This window comes from Strigops habroptila, chromosome 8 (assembly GCF_004027225.2).
Source record: "Strigops habroptila isolate Jane chromosome 8, bStrHab1.2.pri, whole genome shotgun sequence".
In the NCBI taxonomy this organism is placed as follows: domain Eukaryota; kingdom Metazoa; phylum Chordata; class Aves; order Psittaciformes; family Psittacidae; genus Strigops; species Strigops habroptila.
Window position 1 is genome coordinate 5,611,771 of NC_044284.2, and position 12,335 is coordinate 5,624,105.

At 39.0% G+C, this 12,335-nt stretch overlaps 1 protein-coding gene across 3 annotated transcripts in view; it reads left to right on the forward strand.

The window, feature by feature from the left end:
* Window positions 1-12,335, forward strand: part of SPSB4 (splA/ryanodine receptor domain and SOCS box containing 4) — a 154,851-nt gene that overhangs the window by 38,600 nt on the left and 103,916 nt on the right. The window contains exons 3-4 of one of the 3 annotated variants that reach the window (XM_030495267.1): window positions 3,795-3,829; window positions 5,861-6,075. The exons of 1 other annotated variant lie outside the window; for it this stretch is intronic. The gene's annotated coding sequence lies outside the window, so the exon portion shown is untranslated. The remainder of the gene's footprint in view (window positions 1-3,794; window positions 3,830-5,860; window positions 6,076-12,335) is intronic. One more of the 3 variants, XM_030495268.1, reaches the window with a different exon arrangement.

Sequence of the window (12,335 nt, forward strand, 5' to 3'; positions counted from 1 at the left end):
CTGCAGGCCTAGACTGGGCAAGCTGGAGGAAATTTAAGCAGCCTCTAAAGCTAGGTTTATGTAGATTAAGATCTGTGGAGCACAATAAGGTGTTTTGGGTGTACCGAGTCAGAGTTTGTTAGTTGGTTCTTTTGTTCTTTCAATGGTTCTTATATTGCAAGGAGATAAAGTATCAAAAATGTACCCATCTGTGTTAAAGCAAATCATCTTAATTACTCATCACTTATTCAGCATGATACATCTGCAGATGGCTGCAGGATGATTAGCTAGCCAAGTGGCTGTCCATATGCTGTTACGTTTGGCTGCATACTGGTCACTGCAGGAATGCTACCACGGACTGCTCGTGTGCCATAGGAAAATATATATATGTTTAATAGAAAGTTTTCAGAGTTACAGATTTTTGCCTTAATAATATGTAAGGAGATTTTCGAATCCCTCACAGTGTTTGCAACTGTTACTTCCCAGAAAGTTTTAGTTGCGGTTCAAGTCATGACACATATGAGCCAAGTAAAGAAAATAAAGAAATAAGTGAGGAGAAGGTAGGAATTCTTAAAGGGAAAATGGAAAAACTCTCCTTTTTTTTGTGTGTACAAACTCTTTATTTTGTTCTATTGCTAGTCATTTTGTGACAAACAGTTTTGTAAGAAGCTCATGGGTGATATGTTGTGCTGCAGGAACTGAGATGCTCAGGTTGTTAGTAAGTAATGAAGCACAGTGCAGCCCTGCAGCTGGAGTCTGACCGGCTGAGTCAAAAACTGAGCTCTGAGTAGCTGGTACGTCCAGATGCTTTCCCTGGCCTGGCCAGGTGGATGGTTTGGTGGTTATTACACCAAATAGCGATCAGATAGGACATGCCACAAAGCTTGCTTGTTGTTTAGAACACTATTCTCCATCAAAGTAGTGACTGTAGTGGTGAATAATGGTTCCAAATTGATCTCAGTGGCCAGTTTGTCCAGATGTTTAGCTGAGAAAAGGGCCAGTGCTTCAGTAATTTTTCTGTTCCTAAAGCAGAGCATGGCCTGGTTCCAAACGCACTCCCTGCTTTACTCAGCATTTGATGTGGAATTTTCTGTGCAGAAGGAACTCAAAGTAAGCAATTATTTTTGTTCTTTTTTTTAAACACTGGTCTTAATAGCCTTTTATGCTTAGGAGCTGCATATTAACCAGGAATAAATGTTAGGGACAAACCTAAGTTTAAGATTGTTTTCAATAATACTTTTGCAGACATGGAGAATAAACATAAATTCTCCCTGAAAAAGCTGGAAATTTTCACGTTAAGTTACTTAGGAAACCTGATTGCTGTAAATGCATCATTGCAGTTGGCTGTGCAATCTGCAACTGATTGATAGTGCTTTTAAAGGGACTCTAAACCCAGGAATGGCCACATGCACTTCTTTATGCATGTGAAATAGGTGTATAGTTATGAAAACTTAGTGTGAACAACTGGGTTTCTTGCTTTCTGAGAGGGCTTGAGGGTAAATTTTGTCGTAAACATGAATTTTGTGGTAAACTATGAATTTTTCCTGTAATTCTTAACAGGAAGCACCACAAAAACAGTATTAAAATATTAAAACTACTAATGTGTACATCCTTTAATACAATTTCTTACACTCCTAGTGTTTGTACTTAGGTGGTACGTATGTTCTCAGCTTCCTTCTCAATTCCTTTGTCTTCATGGGTTGCTAGATTGTGTTGTTGAGATGATGAGTTATGCCATGGGAAACATGCAGGTTTCTTTCAGAGAAGTTCTGCAGAAATTGTTTTTTGGTATGAAATCATTATAATAGAGTTGACATTTAGTAGGAATATCTGATGAATTTAGAATACATGTTGATCTCTCCTAGAAATTGTGAACTTCTCCAAATAAAATGCATTCATTCAACAGAATCCTATTACATTCTCTAGGATAGTTTGGAAGGAATATATAAAAACTAGTCTATTTTTATTATACTATCTTTTGTTAAGTTTTGATAGCATACAGCCCTCTACTAAAAAATTAAGACAATTAAAAAAGAACCATGTGTGTGATTGATGGTTTGCTTGTCTTCTGAGTTCAGTATATTATCTAATGTCTTTTTTGCTTTCTAGTTGAAGTAGCAGTACAAAAGCATGTTGCTTCAGCCTTAATTTTAAGTCATATTAACAGAAGGGAAGGATTCTGTACGTACCTATGTAGTTGAGTCCCACTGGAGATTCATTTGTGTAGGATTCCTCAGGTAATGTTAGTGTAGGAAAAGTTCAGTGGAAGGGGGAAAGAAATGAACTCCAGTCAGCAAATTGCACCAACAGCATGCTCTTCTTTCTTTTTAACAGTGTATAGTAAACTTCATAATTCTGGGTACACAGCTACATGAAATCAGTCATTTATTTTTGTTTTTTAAGGAATCTTGTAAATCTTTGTTTTTATGCTATAGACTTTTTGATTTGCTTATACAAATGTTGAGGGTTTAGGCCCAGCTCAACTCCATTCAACTGAAGGTGATTAAAGTTGTGGGTCTCTTGTAAAGCACTTCCTTAATGGCCTCTTTTTCTCTATGAAGTAGATACCTTTCAATTATTTAAGAATTCAATCAAAAATGTTTCTTTCAAAAATTGGGAATGATATACTGTGGCACTGATTGTCTAATATGGGATGCTATTGATTGTACCCAGATGCTGACAGAACTGTTTTTCTTCCCTTTGTGGCTTTTTCACCTTCAGAACTTGCACAAGGTGATTCTGATACCCACAGCCACGTTCAGTGATATGTAAAATGGATGAAATGAAATATCTCCAAGCAGAGTCTGTAGCTCAAACTAAAGAGAAATTCTTTTTTCCACCCAAAGTTTGTAGATGTTCACAGGTAGTCAAATGTGTGGAAATCAAGTTCTCTGAGGTTTGCAATTCAAAGGTCTGTGCCATGGTTCAGAGTCCACAAAGAAGGACTTCTTTGTGGACTCTTTCTTTCATTATTAAGATACAAAATGAATATATATATACACACACATATAACCCCACATTTTGCTTAGTCTCAGTTGAACCTGATTTTCCCATAGCTCCCTCTTCTTCTGTCCAAAATAACTACCTTAAACTGGTTCCTAATTTAATTGTAGGACCTTGCAATTCCTGTTACTCGCCACCATCCTGAAGCAATACCATGAATTTTCTTGTGTTTAAAGAATAAGCAAGGAAGTAAGCAAATGTCCAAACTTTTTCTTAGCCTCAGAGCAGTTAGAGATACTGTTCCCTGTAGAGTCCTCATTAAGATTTCTTAACTCTTCTCACTTTTGACATACTAGTTTTTAGCATTCCCGTGTAACTTCATGTTCTTTTCTTCCATGATTCCTGCACTGTTAAAGATACTGTTTGAGCACGTTTCACCCATCAAAATGGCTTATGTCTGTCAGTGCCGTTGGCACAGGGTCAGCAGCATCTTCTGACTCTAGCTTGGAGTGGCTCCCCCCAAAGAGATGGGGAAGCAGGATGTGCTCCTGGGCTCGCTGAGTATCGCTTCCAGCCCTGAAGGAGTGTGGTGCCCATCTGGACCTGGCTGGGCTCACGCTGGCCCTTGTGAGCTGGCTGGAGGTGCTGCTCCTCTGATGCATCCTTGCAGCCCAGCATGGAAATGAGAGCTGCTGCCATCAGTGTTGCTTTAAGTAACCAACCCTGCTGCCCTATTAGAGAGCTTTGTCTCATCTAGGAAGGTTATGCCACTAGTGTAGGTGTGTGCTTAGACCATCTAATCAGCTGCTCTTCAAGCCACTAACTCATTCTAAAGATGTTTTTATTTTCTTCTATTTTTTCCTCTGTCTTAGATTTTACAGGAACTTGCAGTTCACAGAAATGCCAGGTATGGCATAATATAGAGCATACATAACCTAACACCCTCCCAGCTTCTAACATTTATTTTCAAGCTTCTGCTAATTACTATATGACATAAATACATACACTGTTATTAGCACAGACTGCAAATACACAACTGCAAATCCCTTATCTGGTTGCTCTTTTGTGCTTTGGTAGGAATTAGTCCAAATTTAAAAACAACAAGCAAGTGGAAGTAGTAAACAAGAAAAAGGATCCAAACTCCTACAGCCATCTGCTTGGAATACTGGATTTGAAATCTATGTAATGGCAACCACCAGTATTTGCTTTTCAGACTAAAATGCCGTTGTAACTCAGTGAATAAATTAGTGATTGTGAATTAGTGAATGAGTTGAGGCTTTTTCATCTTTTTTTTTTTTACTCATTGTTTTCAAGCAGGTTGTGGAGAACTTTTCATTTATTTGGGCGTTTTTTTGTTATTCACAGGTTATTTCAGCAAATCATTTGAGTCCCTTTGCTGTGAGAATTTGCTGTTGGTTTTATGGTGGCTTGGGATTCTGTTCCACAATATGTTTCATATGTATAGGGTCTTCTTTAGCTTGATGCTCATACATGAAAATTTAGGAAGAGTCATGTAAGAGTAGAAATAGAAATTAGCATCTCAAAACTGTCAGAATTGACATATATTTTAATGTATGTTATGGGACCTTATTTACCTTTATGTAGTTCTTGAAAGAACCGTAGTTCATGTAATCTGTGCAAAATCAGAGACAGAAGTTGTTAGAGCAAAGGAAATGATGCAACAAATTTTCCTATGTATTACTTCTATTGATTTATAGTTTGAACTACTTTGGAGTTATAGGTTATTATTTTTAAACTCCAAAAATAAATTATACAAATAGATATGCAGAAATCTTCGCATGCAACTTTTTTCCTGATATTTTTCTATTTAGAAAGGAAACTTTTGTGTTGCTGTGGCACAGATTTTGCCCAGCATGTCAGTGAAGAGTGGGGCAGTTGGTACTACACGTGTTGTACCATAATCATAGAATCATGGAGTAGTTTGGGCTGGAAGGGACCTTAAAGCTCATCTAGTCCAACCCCCTGCAATGAGCAGGGACATCTTCAACTTAGAACCACATCCACCCTGGCCAATGTTCCTTATTTTATAGTTACTGCTGCATATTTGGGAATTTAGAGGAGGAAGCAGAGGATCACTTTTTAGATAGAAAAATACGATTTGCATCTATGGTTTTTTTTATCTTCTTTGCAGGAAGTGCAATTAAGACATGGTTGGTTTGTTTGTTTGTTTGTCTAAGATTTTTGTCAACTTATTGCCACCACTTTCAAAAGCCATCTGAATTCCTGGGGAATGAGGTGACCTCTTTTCAGTGCTTAGACGAAGTGGAGGCATTATAATCCACCCACTGGAGATGGTAGGAAAACACCAGCGTTACACTGCAGTGGGAATTGACATAGGACTTACTGGTTATATACGAAGCATCAAATGAGAAAGGATTACATGAGTCTTGCACTGATTTGGATGTCTCACTGCTCTGAAAGTATTTTTAGAGTTTTCCACTGTATACTCAGAGATTGGCTGATGCAGCATTTTACTGACAGCATGTTTTCAGTGTGTAGGTGGCTGTGTCACTTGCTTCTAATTATGCTCTGATTATGCTCTGCAGAGCTGACATGCTATTTGTTTTACTGCCTGAGCTGTCATGGAGCTAAATCCCATGTTTGCCTTTCTGAACTAACCAGCAGTAAGATATCCTTGCATAGCTATTCTGGGTTTCACGCTCTTATCTGGGGTGTAACTGGTAGTGGAGTTTGCATGCAAGCTATGAACATGTTTACATTTCTGGGGACTGAAGTGGCAGAAACAGAAAATGATTAATGCCTCCCCAAAGAGTCCTGCTCTCTCTAAACAGTTGGGAAATCAGGATTGTCAGCACTTGCACAGATGTTGAATAACATGTTTGAATCAATGGAAGATCACTATCGAAGGCAAAGCAGAAATTGAGGTGTTCAGCCAGTCTTTTGTTCTGCCTTTTAGACTCATCTGTTCAATTGGAGCAGCCCTTGATGCTTCCTACAATGAAATATAACAAGAGAGACAAACAGGAGGCAGGGATGGAATACAAGAAGTGTGCAATGCTCATCTAGGTCTGAATAGGTCTGGTCACTGCCTATGAGCCAGTGGATGCAGTTCTCTGTCCATTAACAAGTGGTGACGAGTTTGGACAAGTCCTTTGAGGAACAGCTTGACTGGTAGGTGCAATGAATGGCACTGATGAAAAAGGGGAGGGAAACGTAGGCCTGTTTCTGCTTTCCACTGCAAAAAAACCTAGTCACCATTTTATAAAATTATATTTATATTCATATTCTATTGAAGGTTTCTTGGCTTTAAAAGCAAGATACTATCCGTATGTACACTGGAATGAGATACACAGTTCTGTCAAGTAATGACATTTATTGGCGAAAAATAATCATGATAATGGCTTTGCATAATTGCAACTACATTTCATGTAAACATGGTATCCTAGACAAGTATCTTCTGTGCAGTCGTACTACAGTGTGTGTATTCATCCCTTCCCTTGAGAGCTGTTGAATGTAATTTCTATTGAGTCATCTCAGACTGCTGTAGATGGAGTGTGTTAATGGCTGGTAGTAGCTAGTCTGTCAGTAGGAGATTGGCATTACTCAGGATGTTACCTTAATCTGTGGTGGGGGGAGCATGTTTCAAAAATAGTGATTGTAAAGTAAAGCTTCCTCTCTTTGAAAGAATTGGGACTATGTGCCTATGGTGGGCACGAATGTGTCCTGGCTGCTTGTCAGCAAAAACTTGATTTCATGAGAACCTCCTTTTCTAAGGATCAAACCCTCTTTTTCCCGATGTTACAAAGACTGAGACCTGATAACTGAGATGTTGCTAAGCAGCTGGGTCCAGAAGTCTTTTTCAAGAGGATGAATACTACAAAATGATTACCTGTAGGTCTCAGAACTCATTTTATCCAAGGCCTGCTAATGTGAGGTCAATATGCCTCTTGGGTTTTGTGGGTCACTTGCCATAAAAAACACCCTGTATTCCACATTTTAATTTTCCAATTTGAATTTTTCATGCCTTTTAAAGTACAAAGAGCATTGGGTTTGTTTCATTTTGTTTGTTTGTTTTAATTAAATGAAAATATTTCTTTTAACATGGTACCATTTAATCCACAGCGTTTAAAATTTTACCATTAGAGCTGGAGATCATTTGTCTGCATTGATCATAGGAATATCAAACAACATTCATTAATGTTGTCATTGCTGGGACTGAAGGTGTCTAATTGTAGTGCTTTTAGCATTATGAAGACTGGCTACCCCCTTCCATGCTGCATCACTTCCATTTTCTACAAAGATCCCTGTGGAGTCATTGTCAGGGCTGGTTGAAGCAGTGTACTAAGTTCTTAGAAGCTGAGTATTTCCCTTGCTTGACATTTTGTTCTGATATAAAGAAAAGCTACAAAAGACATTACTCAGCAACACGACTACTGAATTTAATATGTATGTCTGGTAATGCTCTCTAGGAAAAAAGGATTCTTTCTTTCCCATACTTCACGATCCAGTCAGAGCAGCAGCCCCTGTGACCTAAAGCAGTAGCTGAAACATGCAGGCACGCGTTGAGCCACTCGTGCTGAAGCAGGACCAGTGGTACCAGTCCCACCCTGGGAATCTCTCCCCAGGGATGCGTCAGTGGAAGCCATTCTATAATGTGTGTGTTTCTGCTTGTGCCAAAGCTGTGAGCCTGTGTGGCTGTAGCCGTGGCACTGTGGGTGTTTTTCCTTTCATGGGGATATTTCAGTTTTGCTTAGAAGGAGTATTTCCAGTGCAGCAAATCCTCTTTACTGAAAGTTTTAAGTTAAATTCCAAATAAAATTGCTGTATCATAAAGAAATCTCCTGTGGTTTATTCTGGCATAACGGTAGCTGCACAACTGGCAAATGCTTTCCTCTGTGCTGAAGGTCATTTTTCAGTAATGTGCATGATGCACAATTTTCAAGTTAATGCAGTTTTCTGCATGCACTGAGGGCACAGTATTTGGCAGCATTCCTGCTGAGACATAAAAGGTCACTTTTTAGTGATTCCTATTATTGTTTTTCTTAATTCAAAGATGCATTCAGATCGCAAATTAACGATGTCTTTATAACATACCTTTGGAAATGATACCCAGCCACAAACTTGTAGCTTCTCCTTGTCGAACACAAAGGTGCCATGCAGGAGGTTCTCTTACAAAAACAGGGAAACAAAGAAATGAGAGAATTCTCACAGATATTAAAAGGGGAATTGAAAAGTCTTTGCTGTTTCAGAGCCTTGTGGGTATCGGATGTTGTATTGTATCTCGTGTAAAATGCTTTCCCCTAATGAGACCATCATTATATGAAAGTTTATTAAGAATTCATGAATCTTGTATTGACTATTTCTAAATGTATCTTAACATATTAGCAAGAAGATGTAGGCAAGAATAATTCTGAACAAGGCAGTAATTTATGGTGAGAATGCCTATTTTTGGCTGCTGCAGGTTTTTAAATTGCTGTAAGCTCTCCTTGCTCAGGGGACAGCTGAATGTCTCCCAAGCAGTTTCCTGATGAACAGCACTTTCAGGTTCCATTCTTTTTGCCACTTCTCTCCAAAACTGGCAATATGTTATAGTTTTTTTTTCCCAGTGGAAAGCAGGAGAGTGCTTGTGTTTCATTGCTAGGTGAGGTGGATTTGTAGGTGTGTTGCTTATTATGTCTCAGGTGGGAAAAGTCCACACACCATCTTCCTGGGCAACAAAGCTGGAGAAGGAGCCGCCTGCTCTTGGGACAGGGATGCAATAATAGCTCAGGTCAAGAAGAGAAGGAAAGAACTGCTTGATGAGAGCAGCTGTACTGCAGGCTGGGACAAAAGGAGCTTCCAAGTTGGTCTGCCCAAGGTGTTTGGGTGGGAAACCACTTCCTTGGAATGGTTATTAAAAGCTGGGACTGTCGGGTTGGATTTAACACAGCATTTCTATTTTAACTCGCTATGGTTTACTGTTCAGCTCTGTAACAGGATGTAAGTGAGGAATGCTGTCTGTCTGTATTCCAGTTCCAAATCTGTTTGGGATTTAGCTGTTTGGGGAACGTACGGTAGATGATGTGATTTAAATAGAGAGTTTGCCTCTTTTGGTGCCTTGTGTTACTACTGCTGTTGTTTGGAACTACTGGAGGATGCTGCTGACCCATCTGGAGCTTTCTCTTCCAATTATATTTCTAAAAATGAGTTTCACAAATATGACAGACTTACTACATACACACTGAAACTGTTCTCTCAAATTATAACTCACGCTACTAAAATATGTGGCTCCCTCAGATCTGTTTCGTCTGCCTGCCCTTTTTGTTTCACTTGGCAGATGGAAGGTGGTAAGAAAAGTCTAGGATAAATCTTTAGATTGGAGTTGTCAGAACAGCCTGGGGGAATTCAGGTGTCCAAATCCCTGCCCCAGCCAGAGGCTTTAAACCAGTGTTTTATTCTTGCCTACCAGCTCATCAGCCGCGATGGGGCCAGATTAAGTCTTTCCATTCAATCCATTTTTGTGGGCTAATGTTTACTAAGTGTTTGACACTGAGCCACTGGCTTTTTTCTGCAGCACCTGCTGCTACACCCCAGGGGTTTCCCTTTCAGCCCAAGTGTTAGTCAGGCCCACGTTGGCTTTGCTGTAAGGTCAGTATGAGATTGTGTGTCTGTAAAATATCATTTGCCAAAAATACTCTTTTTGGGGGGTAAGATTGAATTTTCCACTATTGATTTCATTGTAACGAGGGATTATGGTACCTAAACAAAAATGGGTAGTGGTTAAAATTTTCATCTTGTTATAGGATTGTGCTTTTAAAGGGTTTTATTGACTTCAGCATCGTGGATGTCTCATTAAAAACATTCATCATTGCACACTGGCATCTTTTATTATGTCATAAAAATGCAGTGCTACATAATGTCTATTTTTTCACCCTACCATGGTATAAAGGTAAATCCTGCTTCCCTTTGAAAAAACAGAGATTTATACTAGCAAGACTAGTGCTAAATATTGCCAGCCTCAGCCATATTCCTTAGGGGAAGATAAACCAAAATCCAGTGAGATGGCTTTGAGGTGGAATTCTTCGTTTTAATCATAGTCTCTGCCACCCGATAGGTAGTGTGTAAGGCAGGAAGTCTGTTAACTGGCTTAAAGGAAAAAAAAGAGCTGCCTGATTTAAATTTAAATTGTATTGTTCAACAGTGTTGTGTAATTAGATGGGAAAGCAGGAAAGTCCTTTTATTAGAGATGTCTTTGTAGACAGTAGCCCTGAAAGCCACAGTGGTTGATGCTAATTACCATATTTTGTTTAAACTTCCATCTAAATGAAAGGATCATTCAATTCAGAAGCTGCAGCCATACAAAAACCACAAGTGCAGTTGAATTGCTGCTGCCAAGCAGATGGGGCTTTGATCAGAATAAGTTATTTGCAGCTTTATTGTCTGGCTGCCAGGGTGGGTCTTGTATTGAAGCACCTCGCTCCGAGGAAGGGGAAGGGGAGAAATGGGTCTTGCTGATCTTAGTTCATGGGAGAGTTTTCCCATTCCTAGGTTATTTTTGCAGATGAAAATCCAGGCTTGAAAAGAACAGCAGTAAGGTACTCGATATGGGGCTATTCTGACATGTAAGATGTTTTTTGTAGGAATACGTTGGTATATTTGGTTTAGTTTTAGCATGGGAAGAGGGGGAATGGAGAATGCTGAGCTGCATATTTTTACAACATCAATCCTTTCTAGAGCATATGAATTAAAACTTGCACAGTAATACTTTTTCACTGATGTATTTCATACTGTATGGGACAGAAAAATACTTAGCAGCTTCACACGTCTGAGATGCTTTCTGCAAAGACAATGTTGGAAACTGGTTGTTTTACAAAGCCATCGAGAGAATAGGATTGGGGTAAATGAGAAACAGTGCAGGAGAAGGGACAACAACATGCTAAAAGTTTAGTGGTTTTGGGAGAGGGTAGTTTTTTTCCAGTTATATAGCATTCCTGGTATGTAGAGGGGAATCTTTGATTACAGCAATTTACTGATTAAAAACGAAGAATGAGTGGAGAAGGTAGGAAACATTACCTGGCACTCTGTGGATATGAGGTGGAATATACTAAAGTATAAAAGTAGAAACGACCACTGTAGAACAGGACTAGCCTGAGCAATACTAGTTTTCTTGTTTTTAAATTCTATTGACCATCCTCAGTCTTGTCTTCCAGTGAAAGCCTAAAAGTGAGAATTAATAATTGCTTCTGTGATCCTGTTAGTCAAAAAGGATAGCTATGAACATGGTCTTATTTTGACCTGTACCGTAAGTATCTACATTCAGGCATTGAAGCTTTCTCAAGCACAGCAAATCTTTCAGATGCAAAGACAGAAAGGAGAGGAGTAGGGGGTGGGGGAAAAGCCAAACCCAAACGTGATAACTCTGAGTTTCTTCAGTGTTTCACTATAGATACTGTGGCAGAACAGTATCGTTTCCAGGCAGTTACAATCGGGAGTATTTGGAGGCTGCTTCAGAACTACATGTTTTTACTTTCTTCTGAGATGATGGGCCTGTTTGTTTGCATGTCAATACATGCTGGTGCTCAGAGTGTTTAGGATTTGGCCTTCACCATGTGTATGAACCTTGATAATGGTTTATCCCCAAATAACAGTGCATGGTCTTAAACTGGTGCAGATGTTGAGATCTGTGTGATTAGTACAGTTGAAGTAGATTAGAGATAAAGCTGTAGACTTGCTCAGAATGTCTTCTGAATTCATTTAGTCAATACAAAACCAAACCAAACCCCACAAAAAAGCCTCAAACCTCCAAACCCAATCATTTTGATGTATTTTGCCTTTTTTTTTTCCTTTTAAGTCCTTTCTCTTTCTTTTACAATTTCACTTCTTGTCACCTCTCTGAAAAAAGATCTCTACGGTGCTTTACACATAAGAGGATTTCAAAAGAAAATGTTACAACAATCTACTCTTTGTGTCAGACTGTCTTAAAAGAAGGCACGAGAAAGTTTAAAGTCAAAGGGTAGTTCTTAGCACTTAGAAACTTTAATCACATTTTGTAAGTCAAGCTTTGTTTTAGAAGCACAGCAACACAGATGGCTTTGTTCTATGTATATTGAGTGCTCCTCCTAGAAGAAATAAATATGAGAACTATGTGTGTAGTAGAAGAGAAACCAGATTGGAAATGCTACGTTAAATCAAGCAGATTTTGGATGGAAATTCTTAGCTCGTTTCAGGATTCTTACCACCTGCCTTGTCTCCCAAATGAAACTATAATAGATGATATGTTGCAGTAGCTTATGCAGCAGAGTGTTATCATTATCATGAGCAACCTGCTTTTCTAAGTGTGGTGAACATAGAGTTAAAGGAATTTAAAAGGGATTCCCACTGTCAAAAGTATGGTACCATAACATGTGAGTGAGACACCCAACAAATCTCCAGCTCTTCTGCAGAGACTAAAT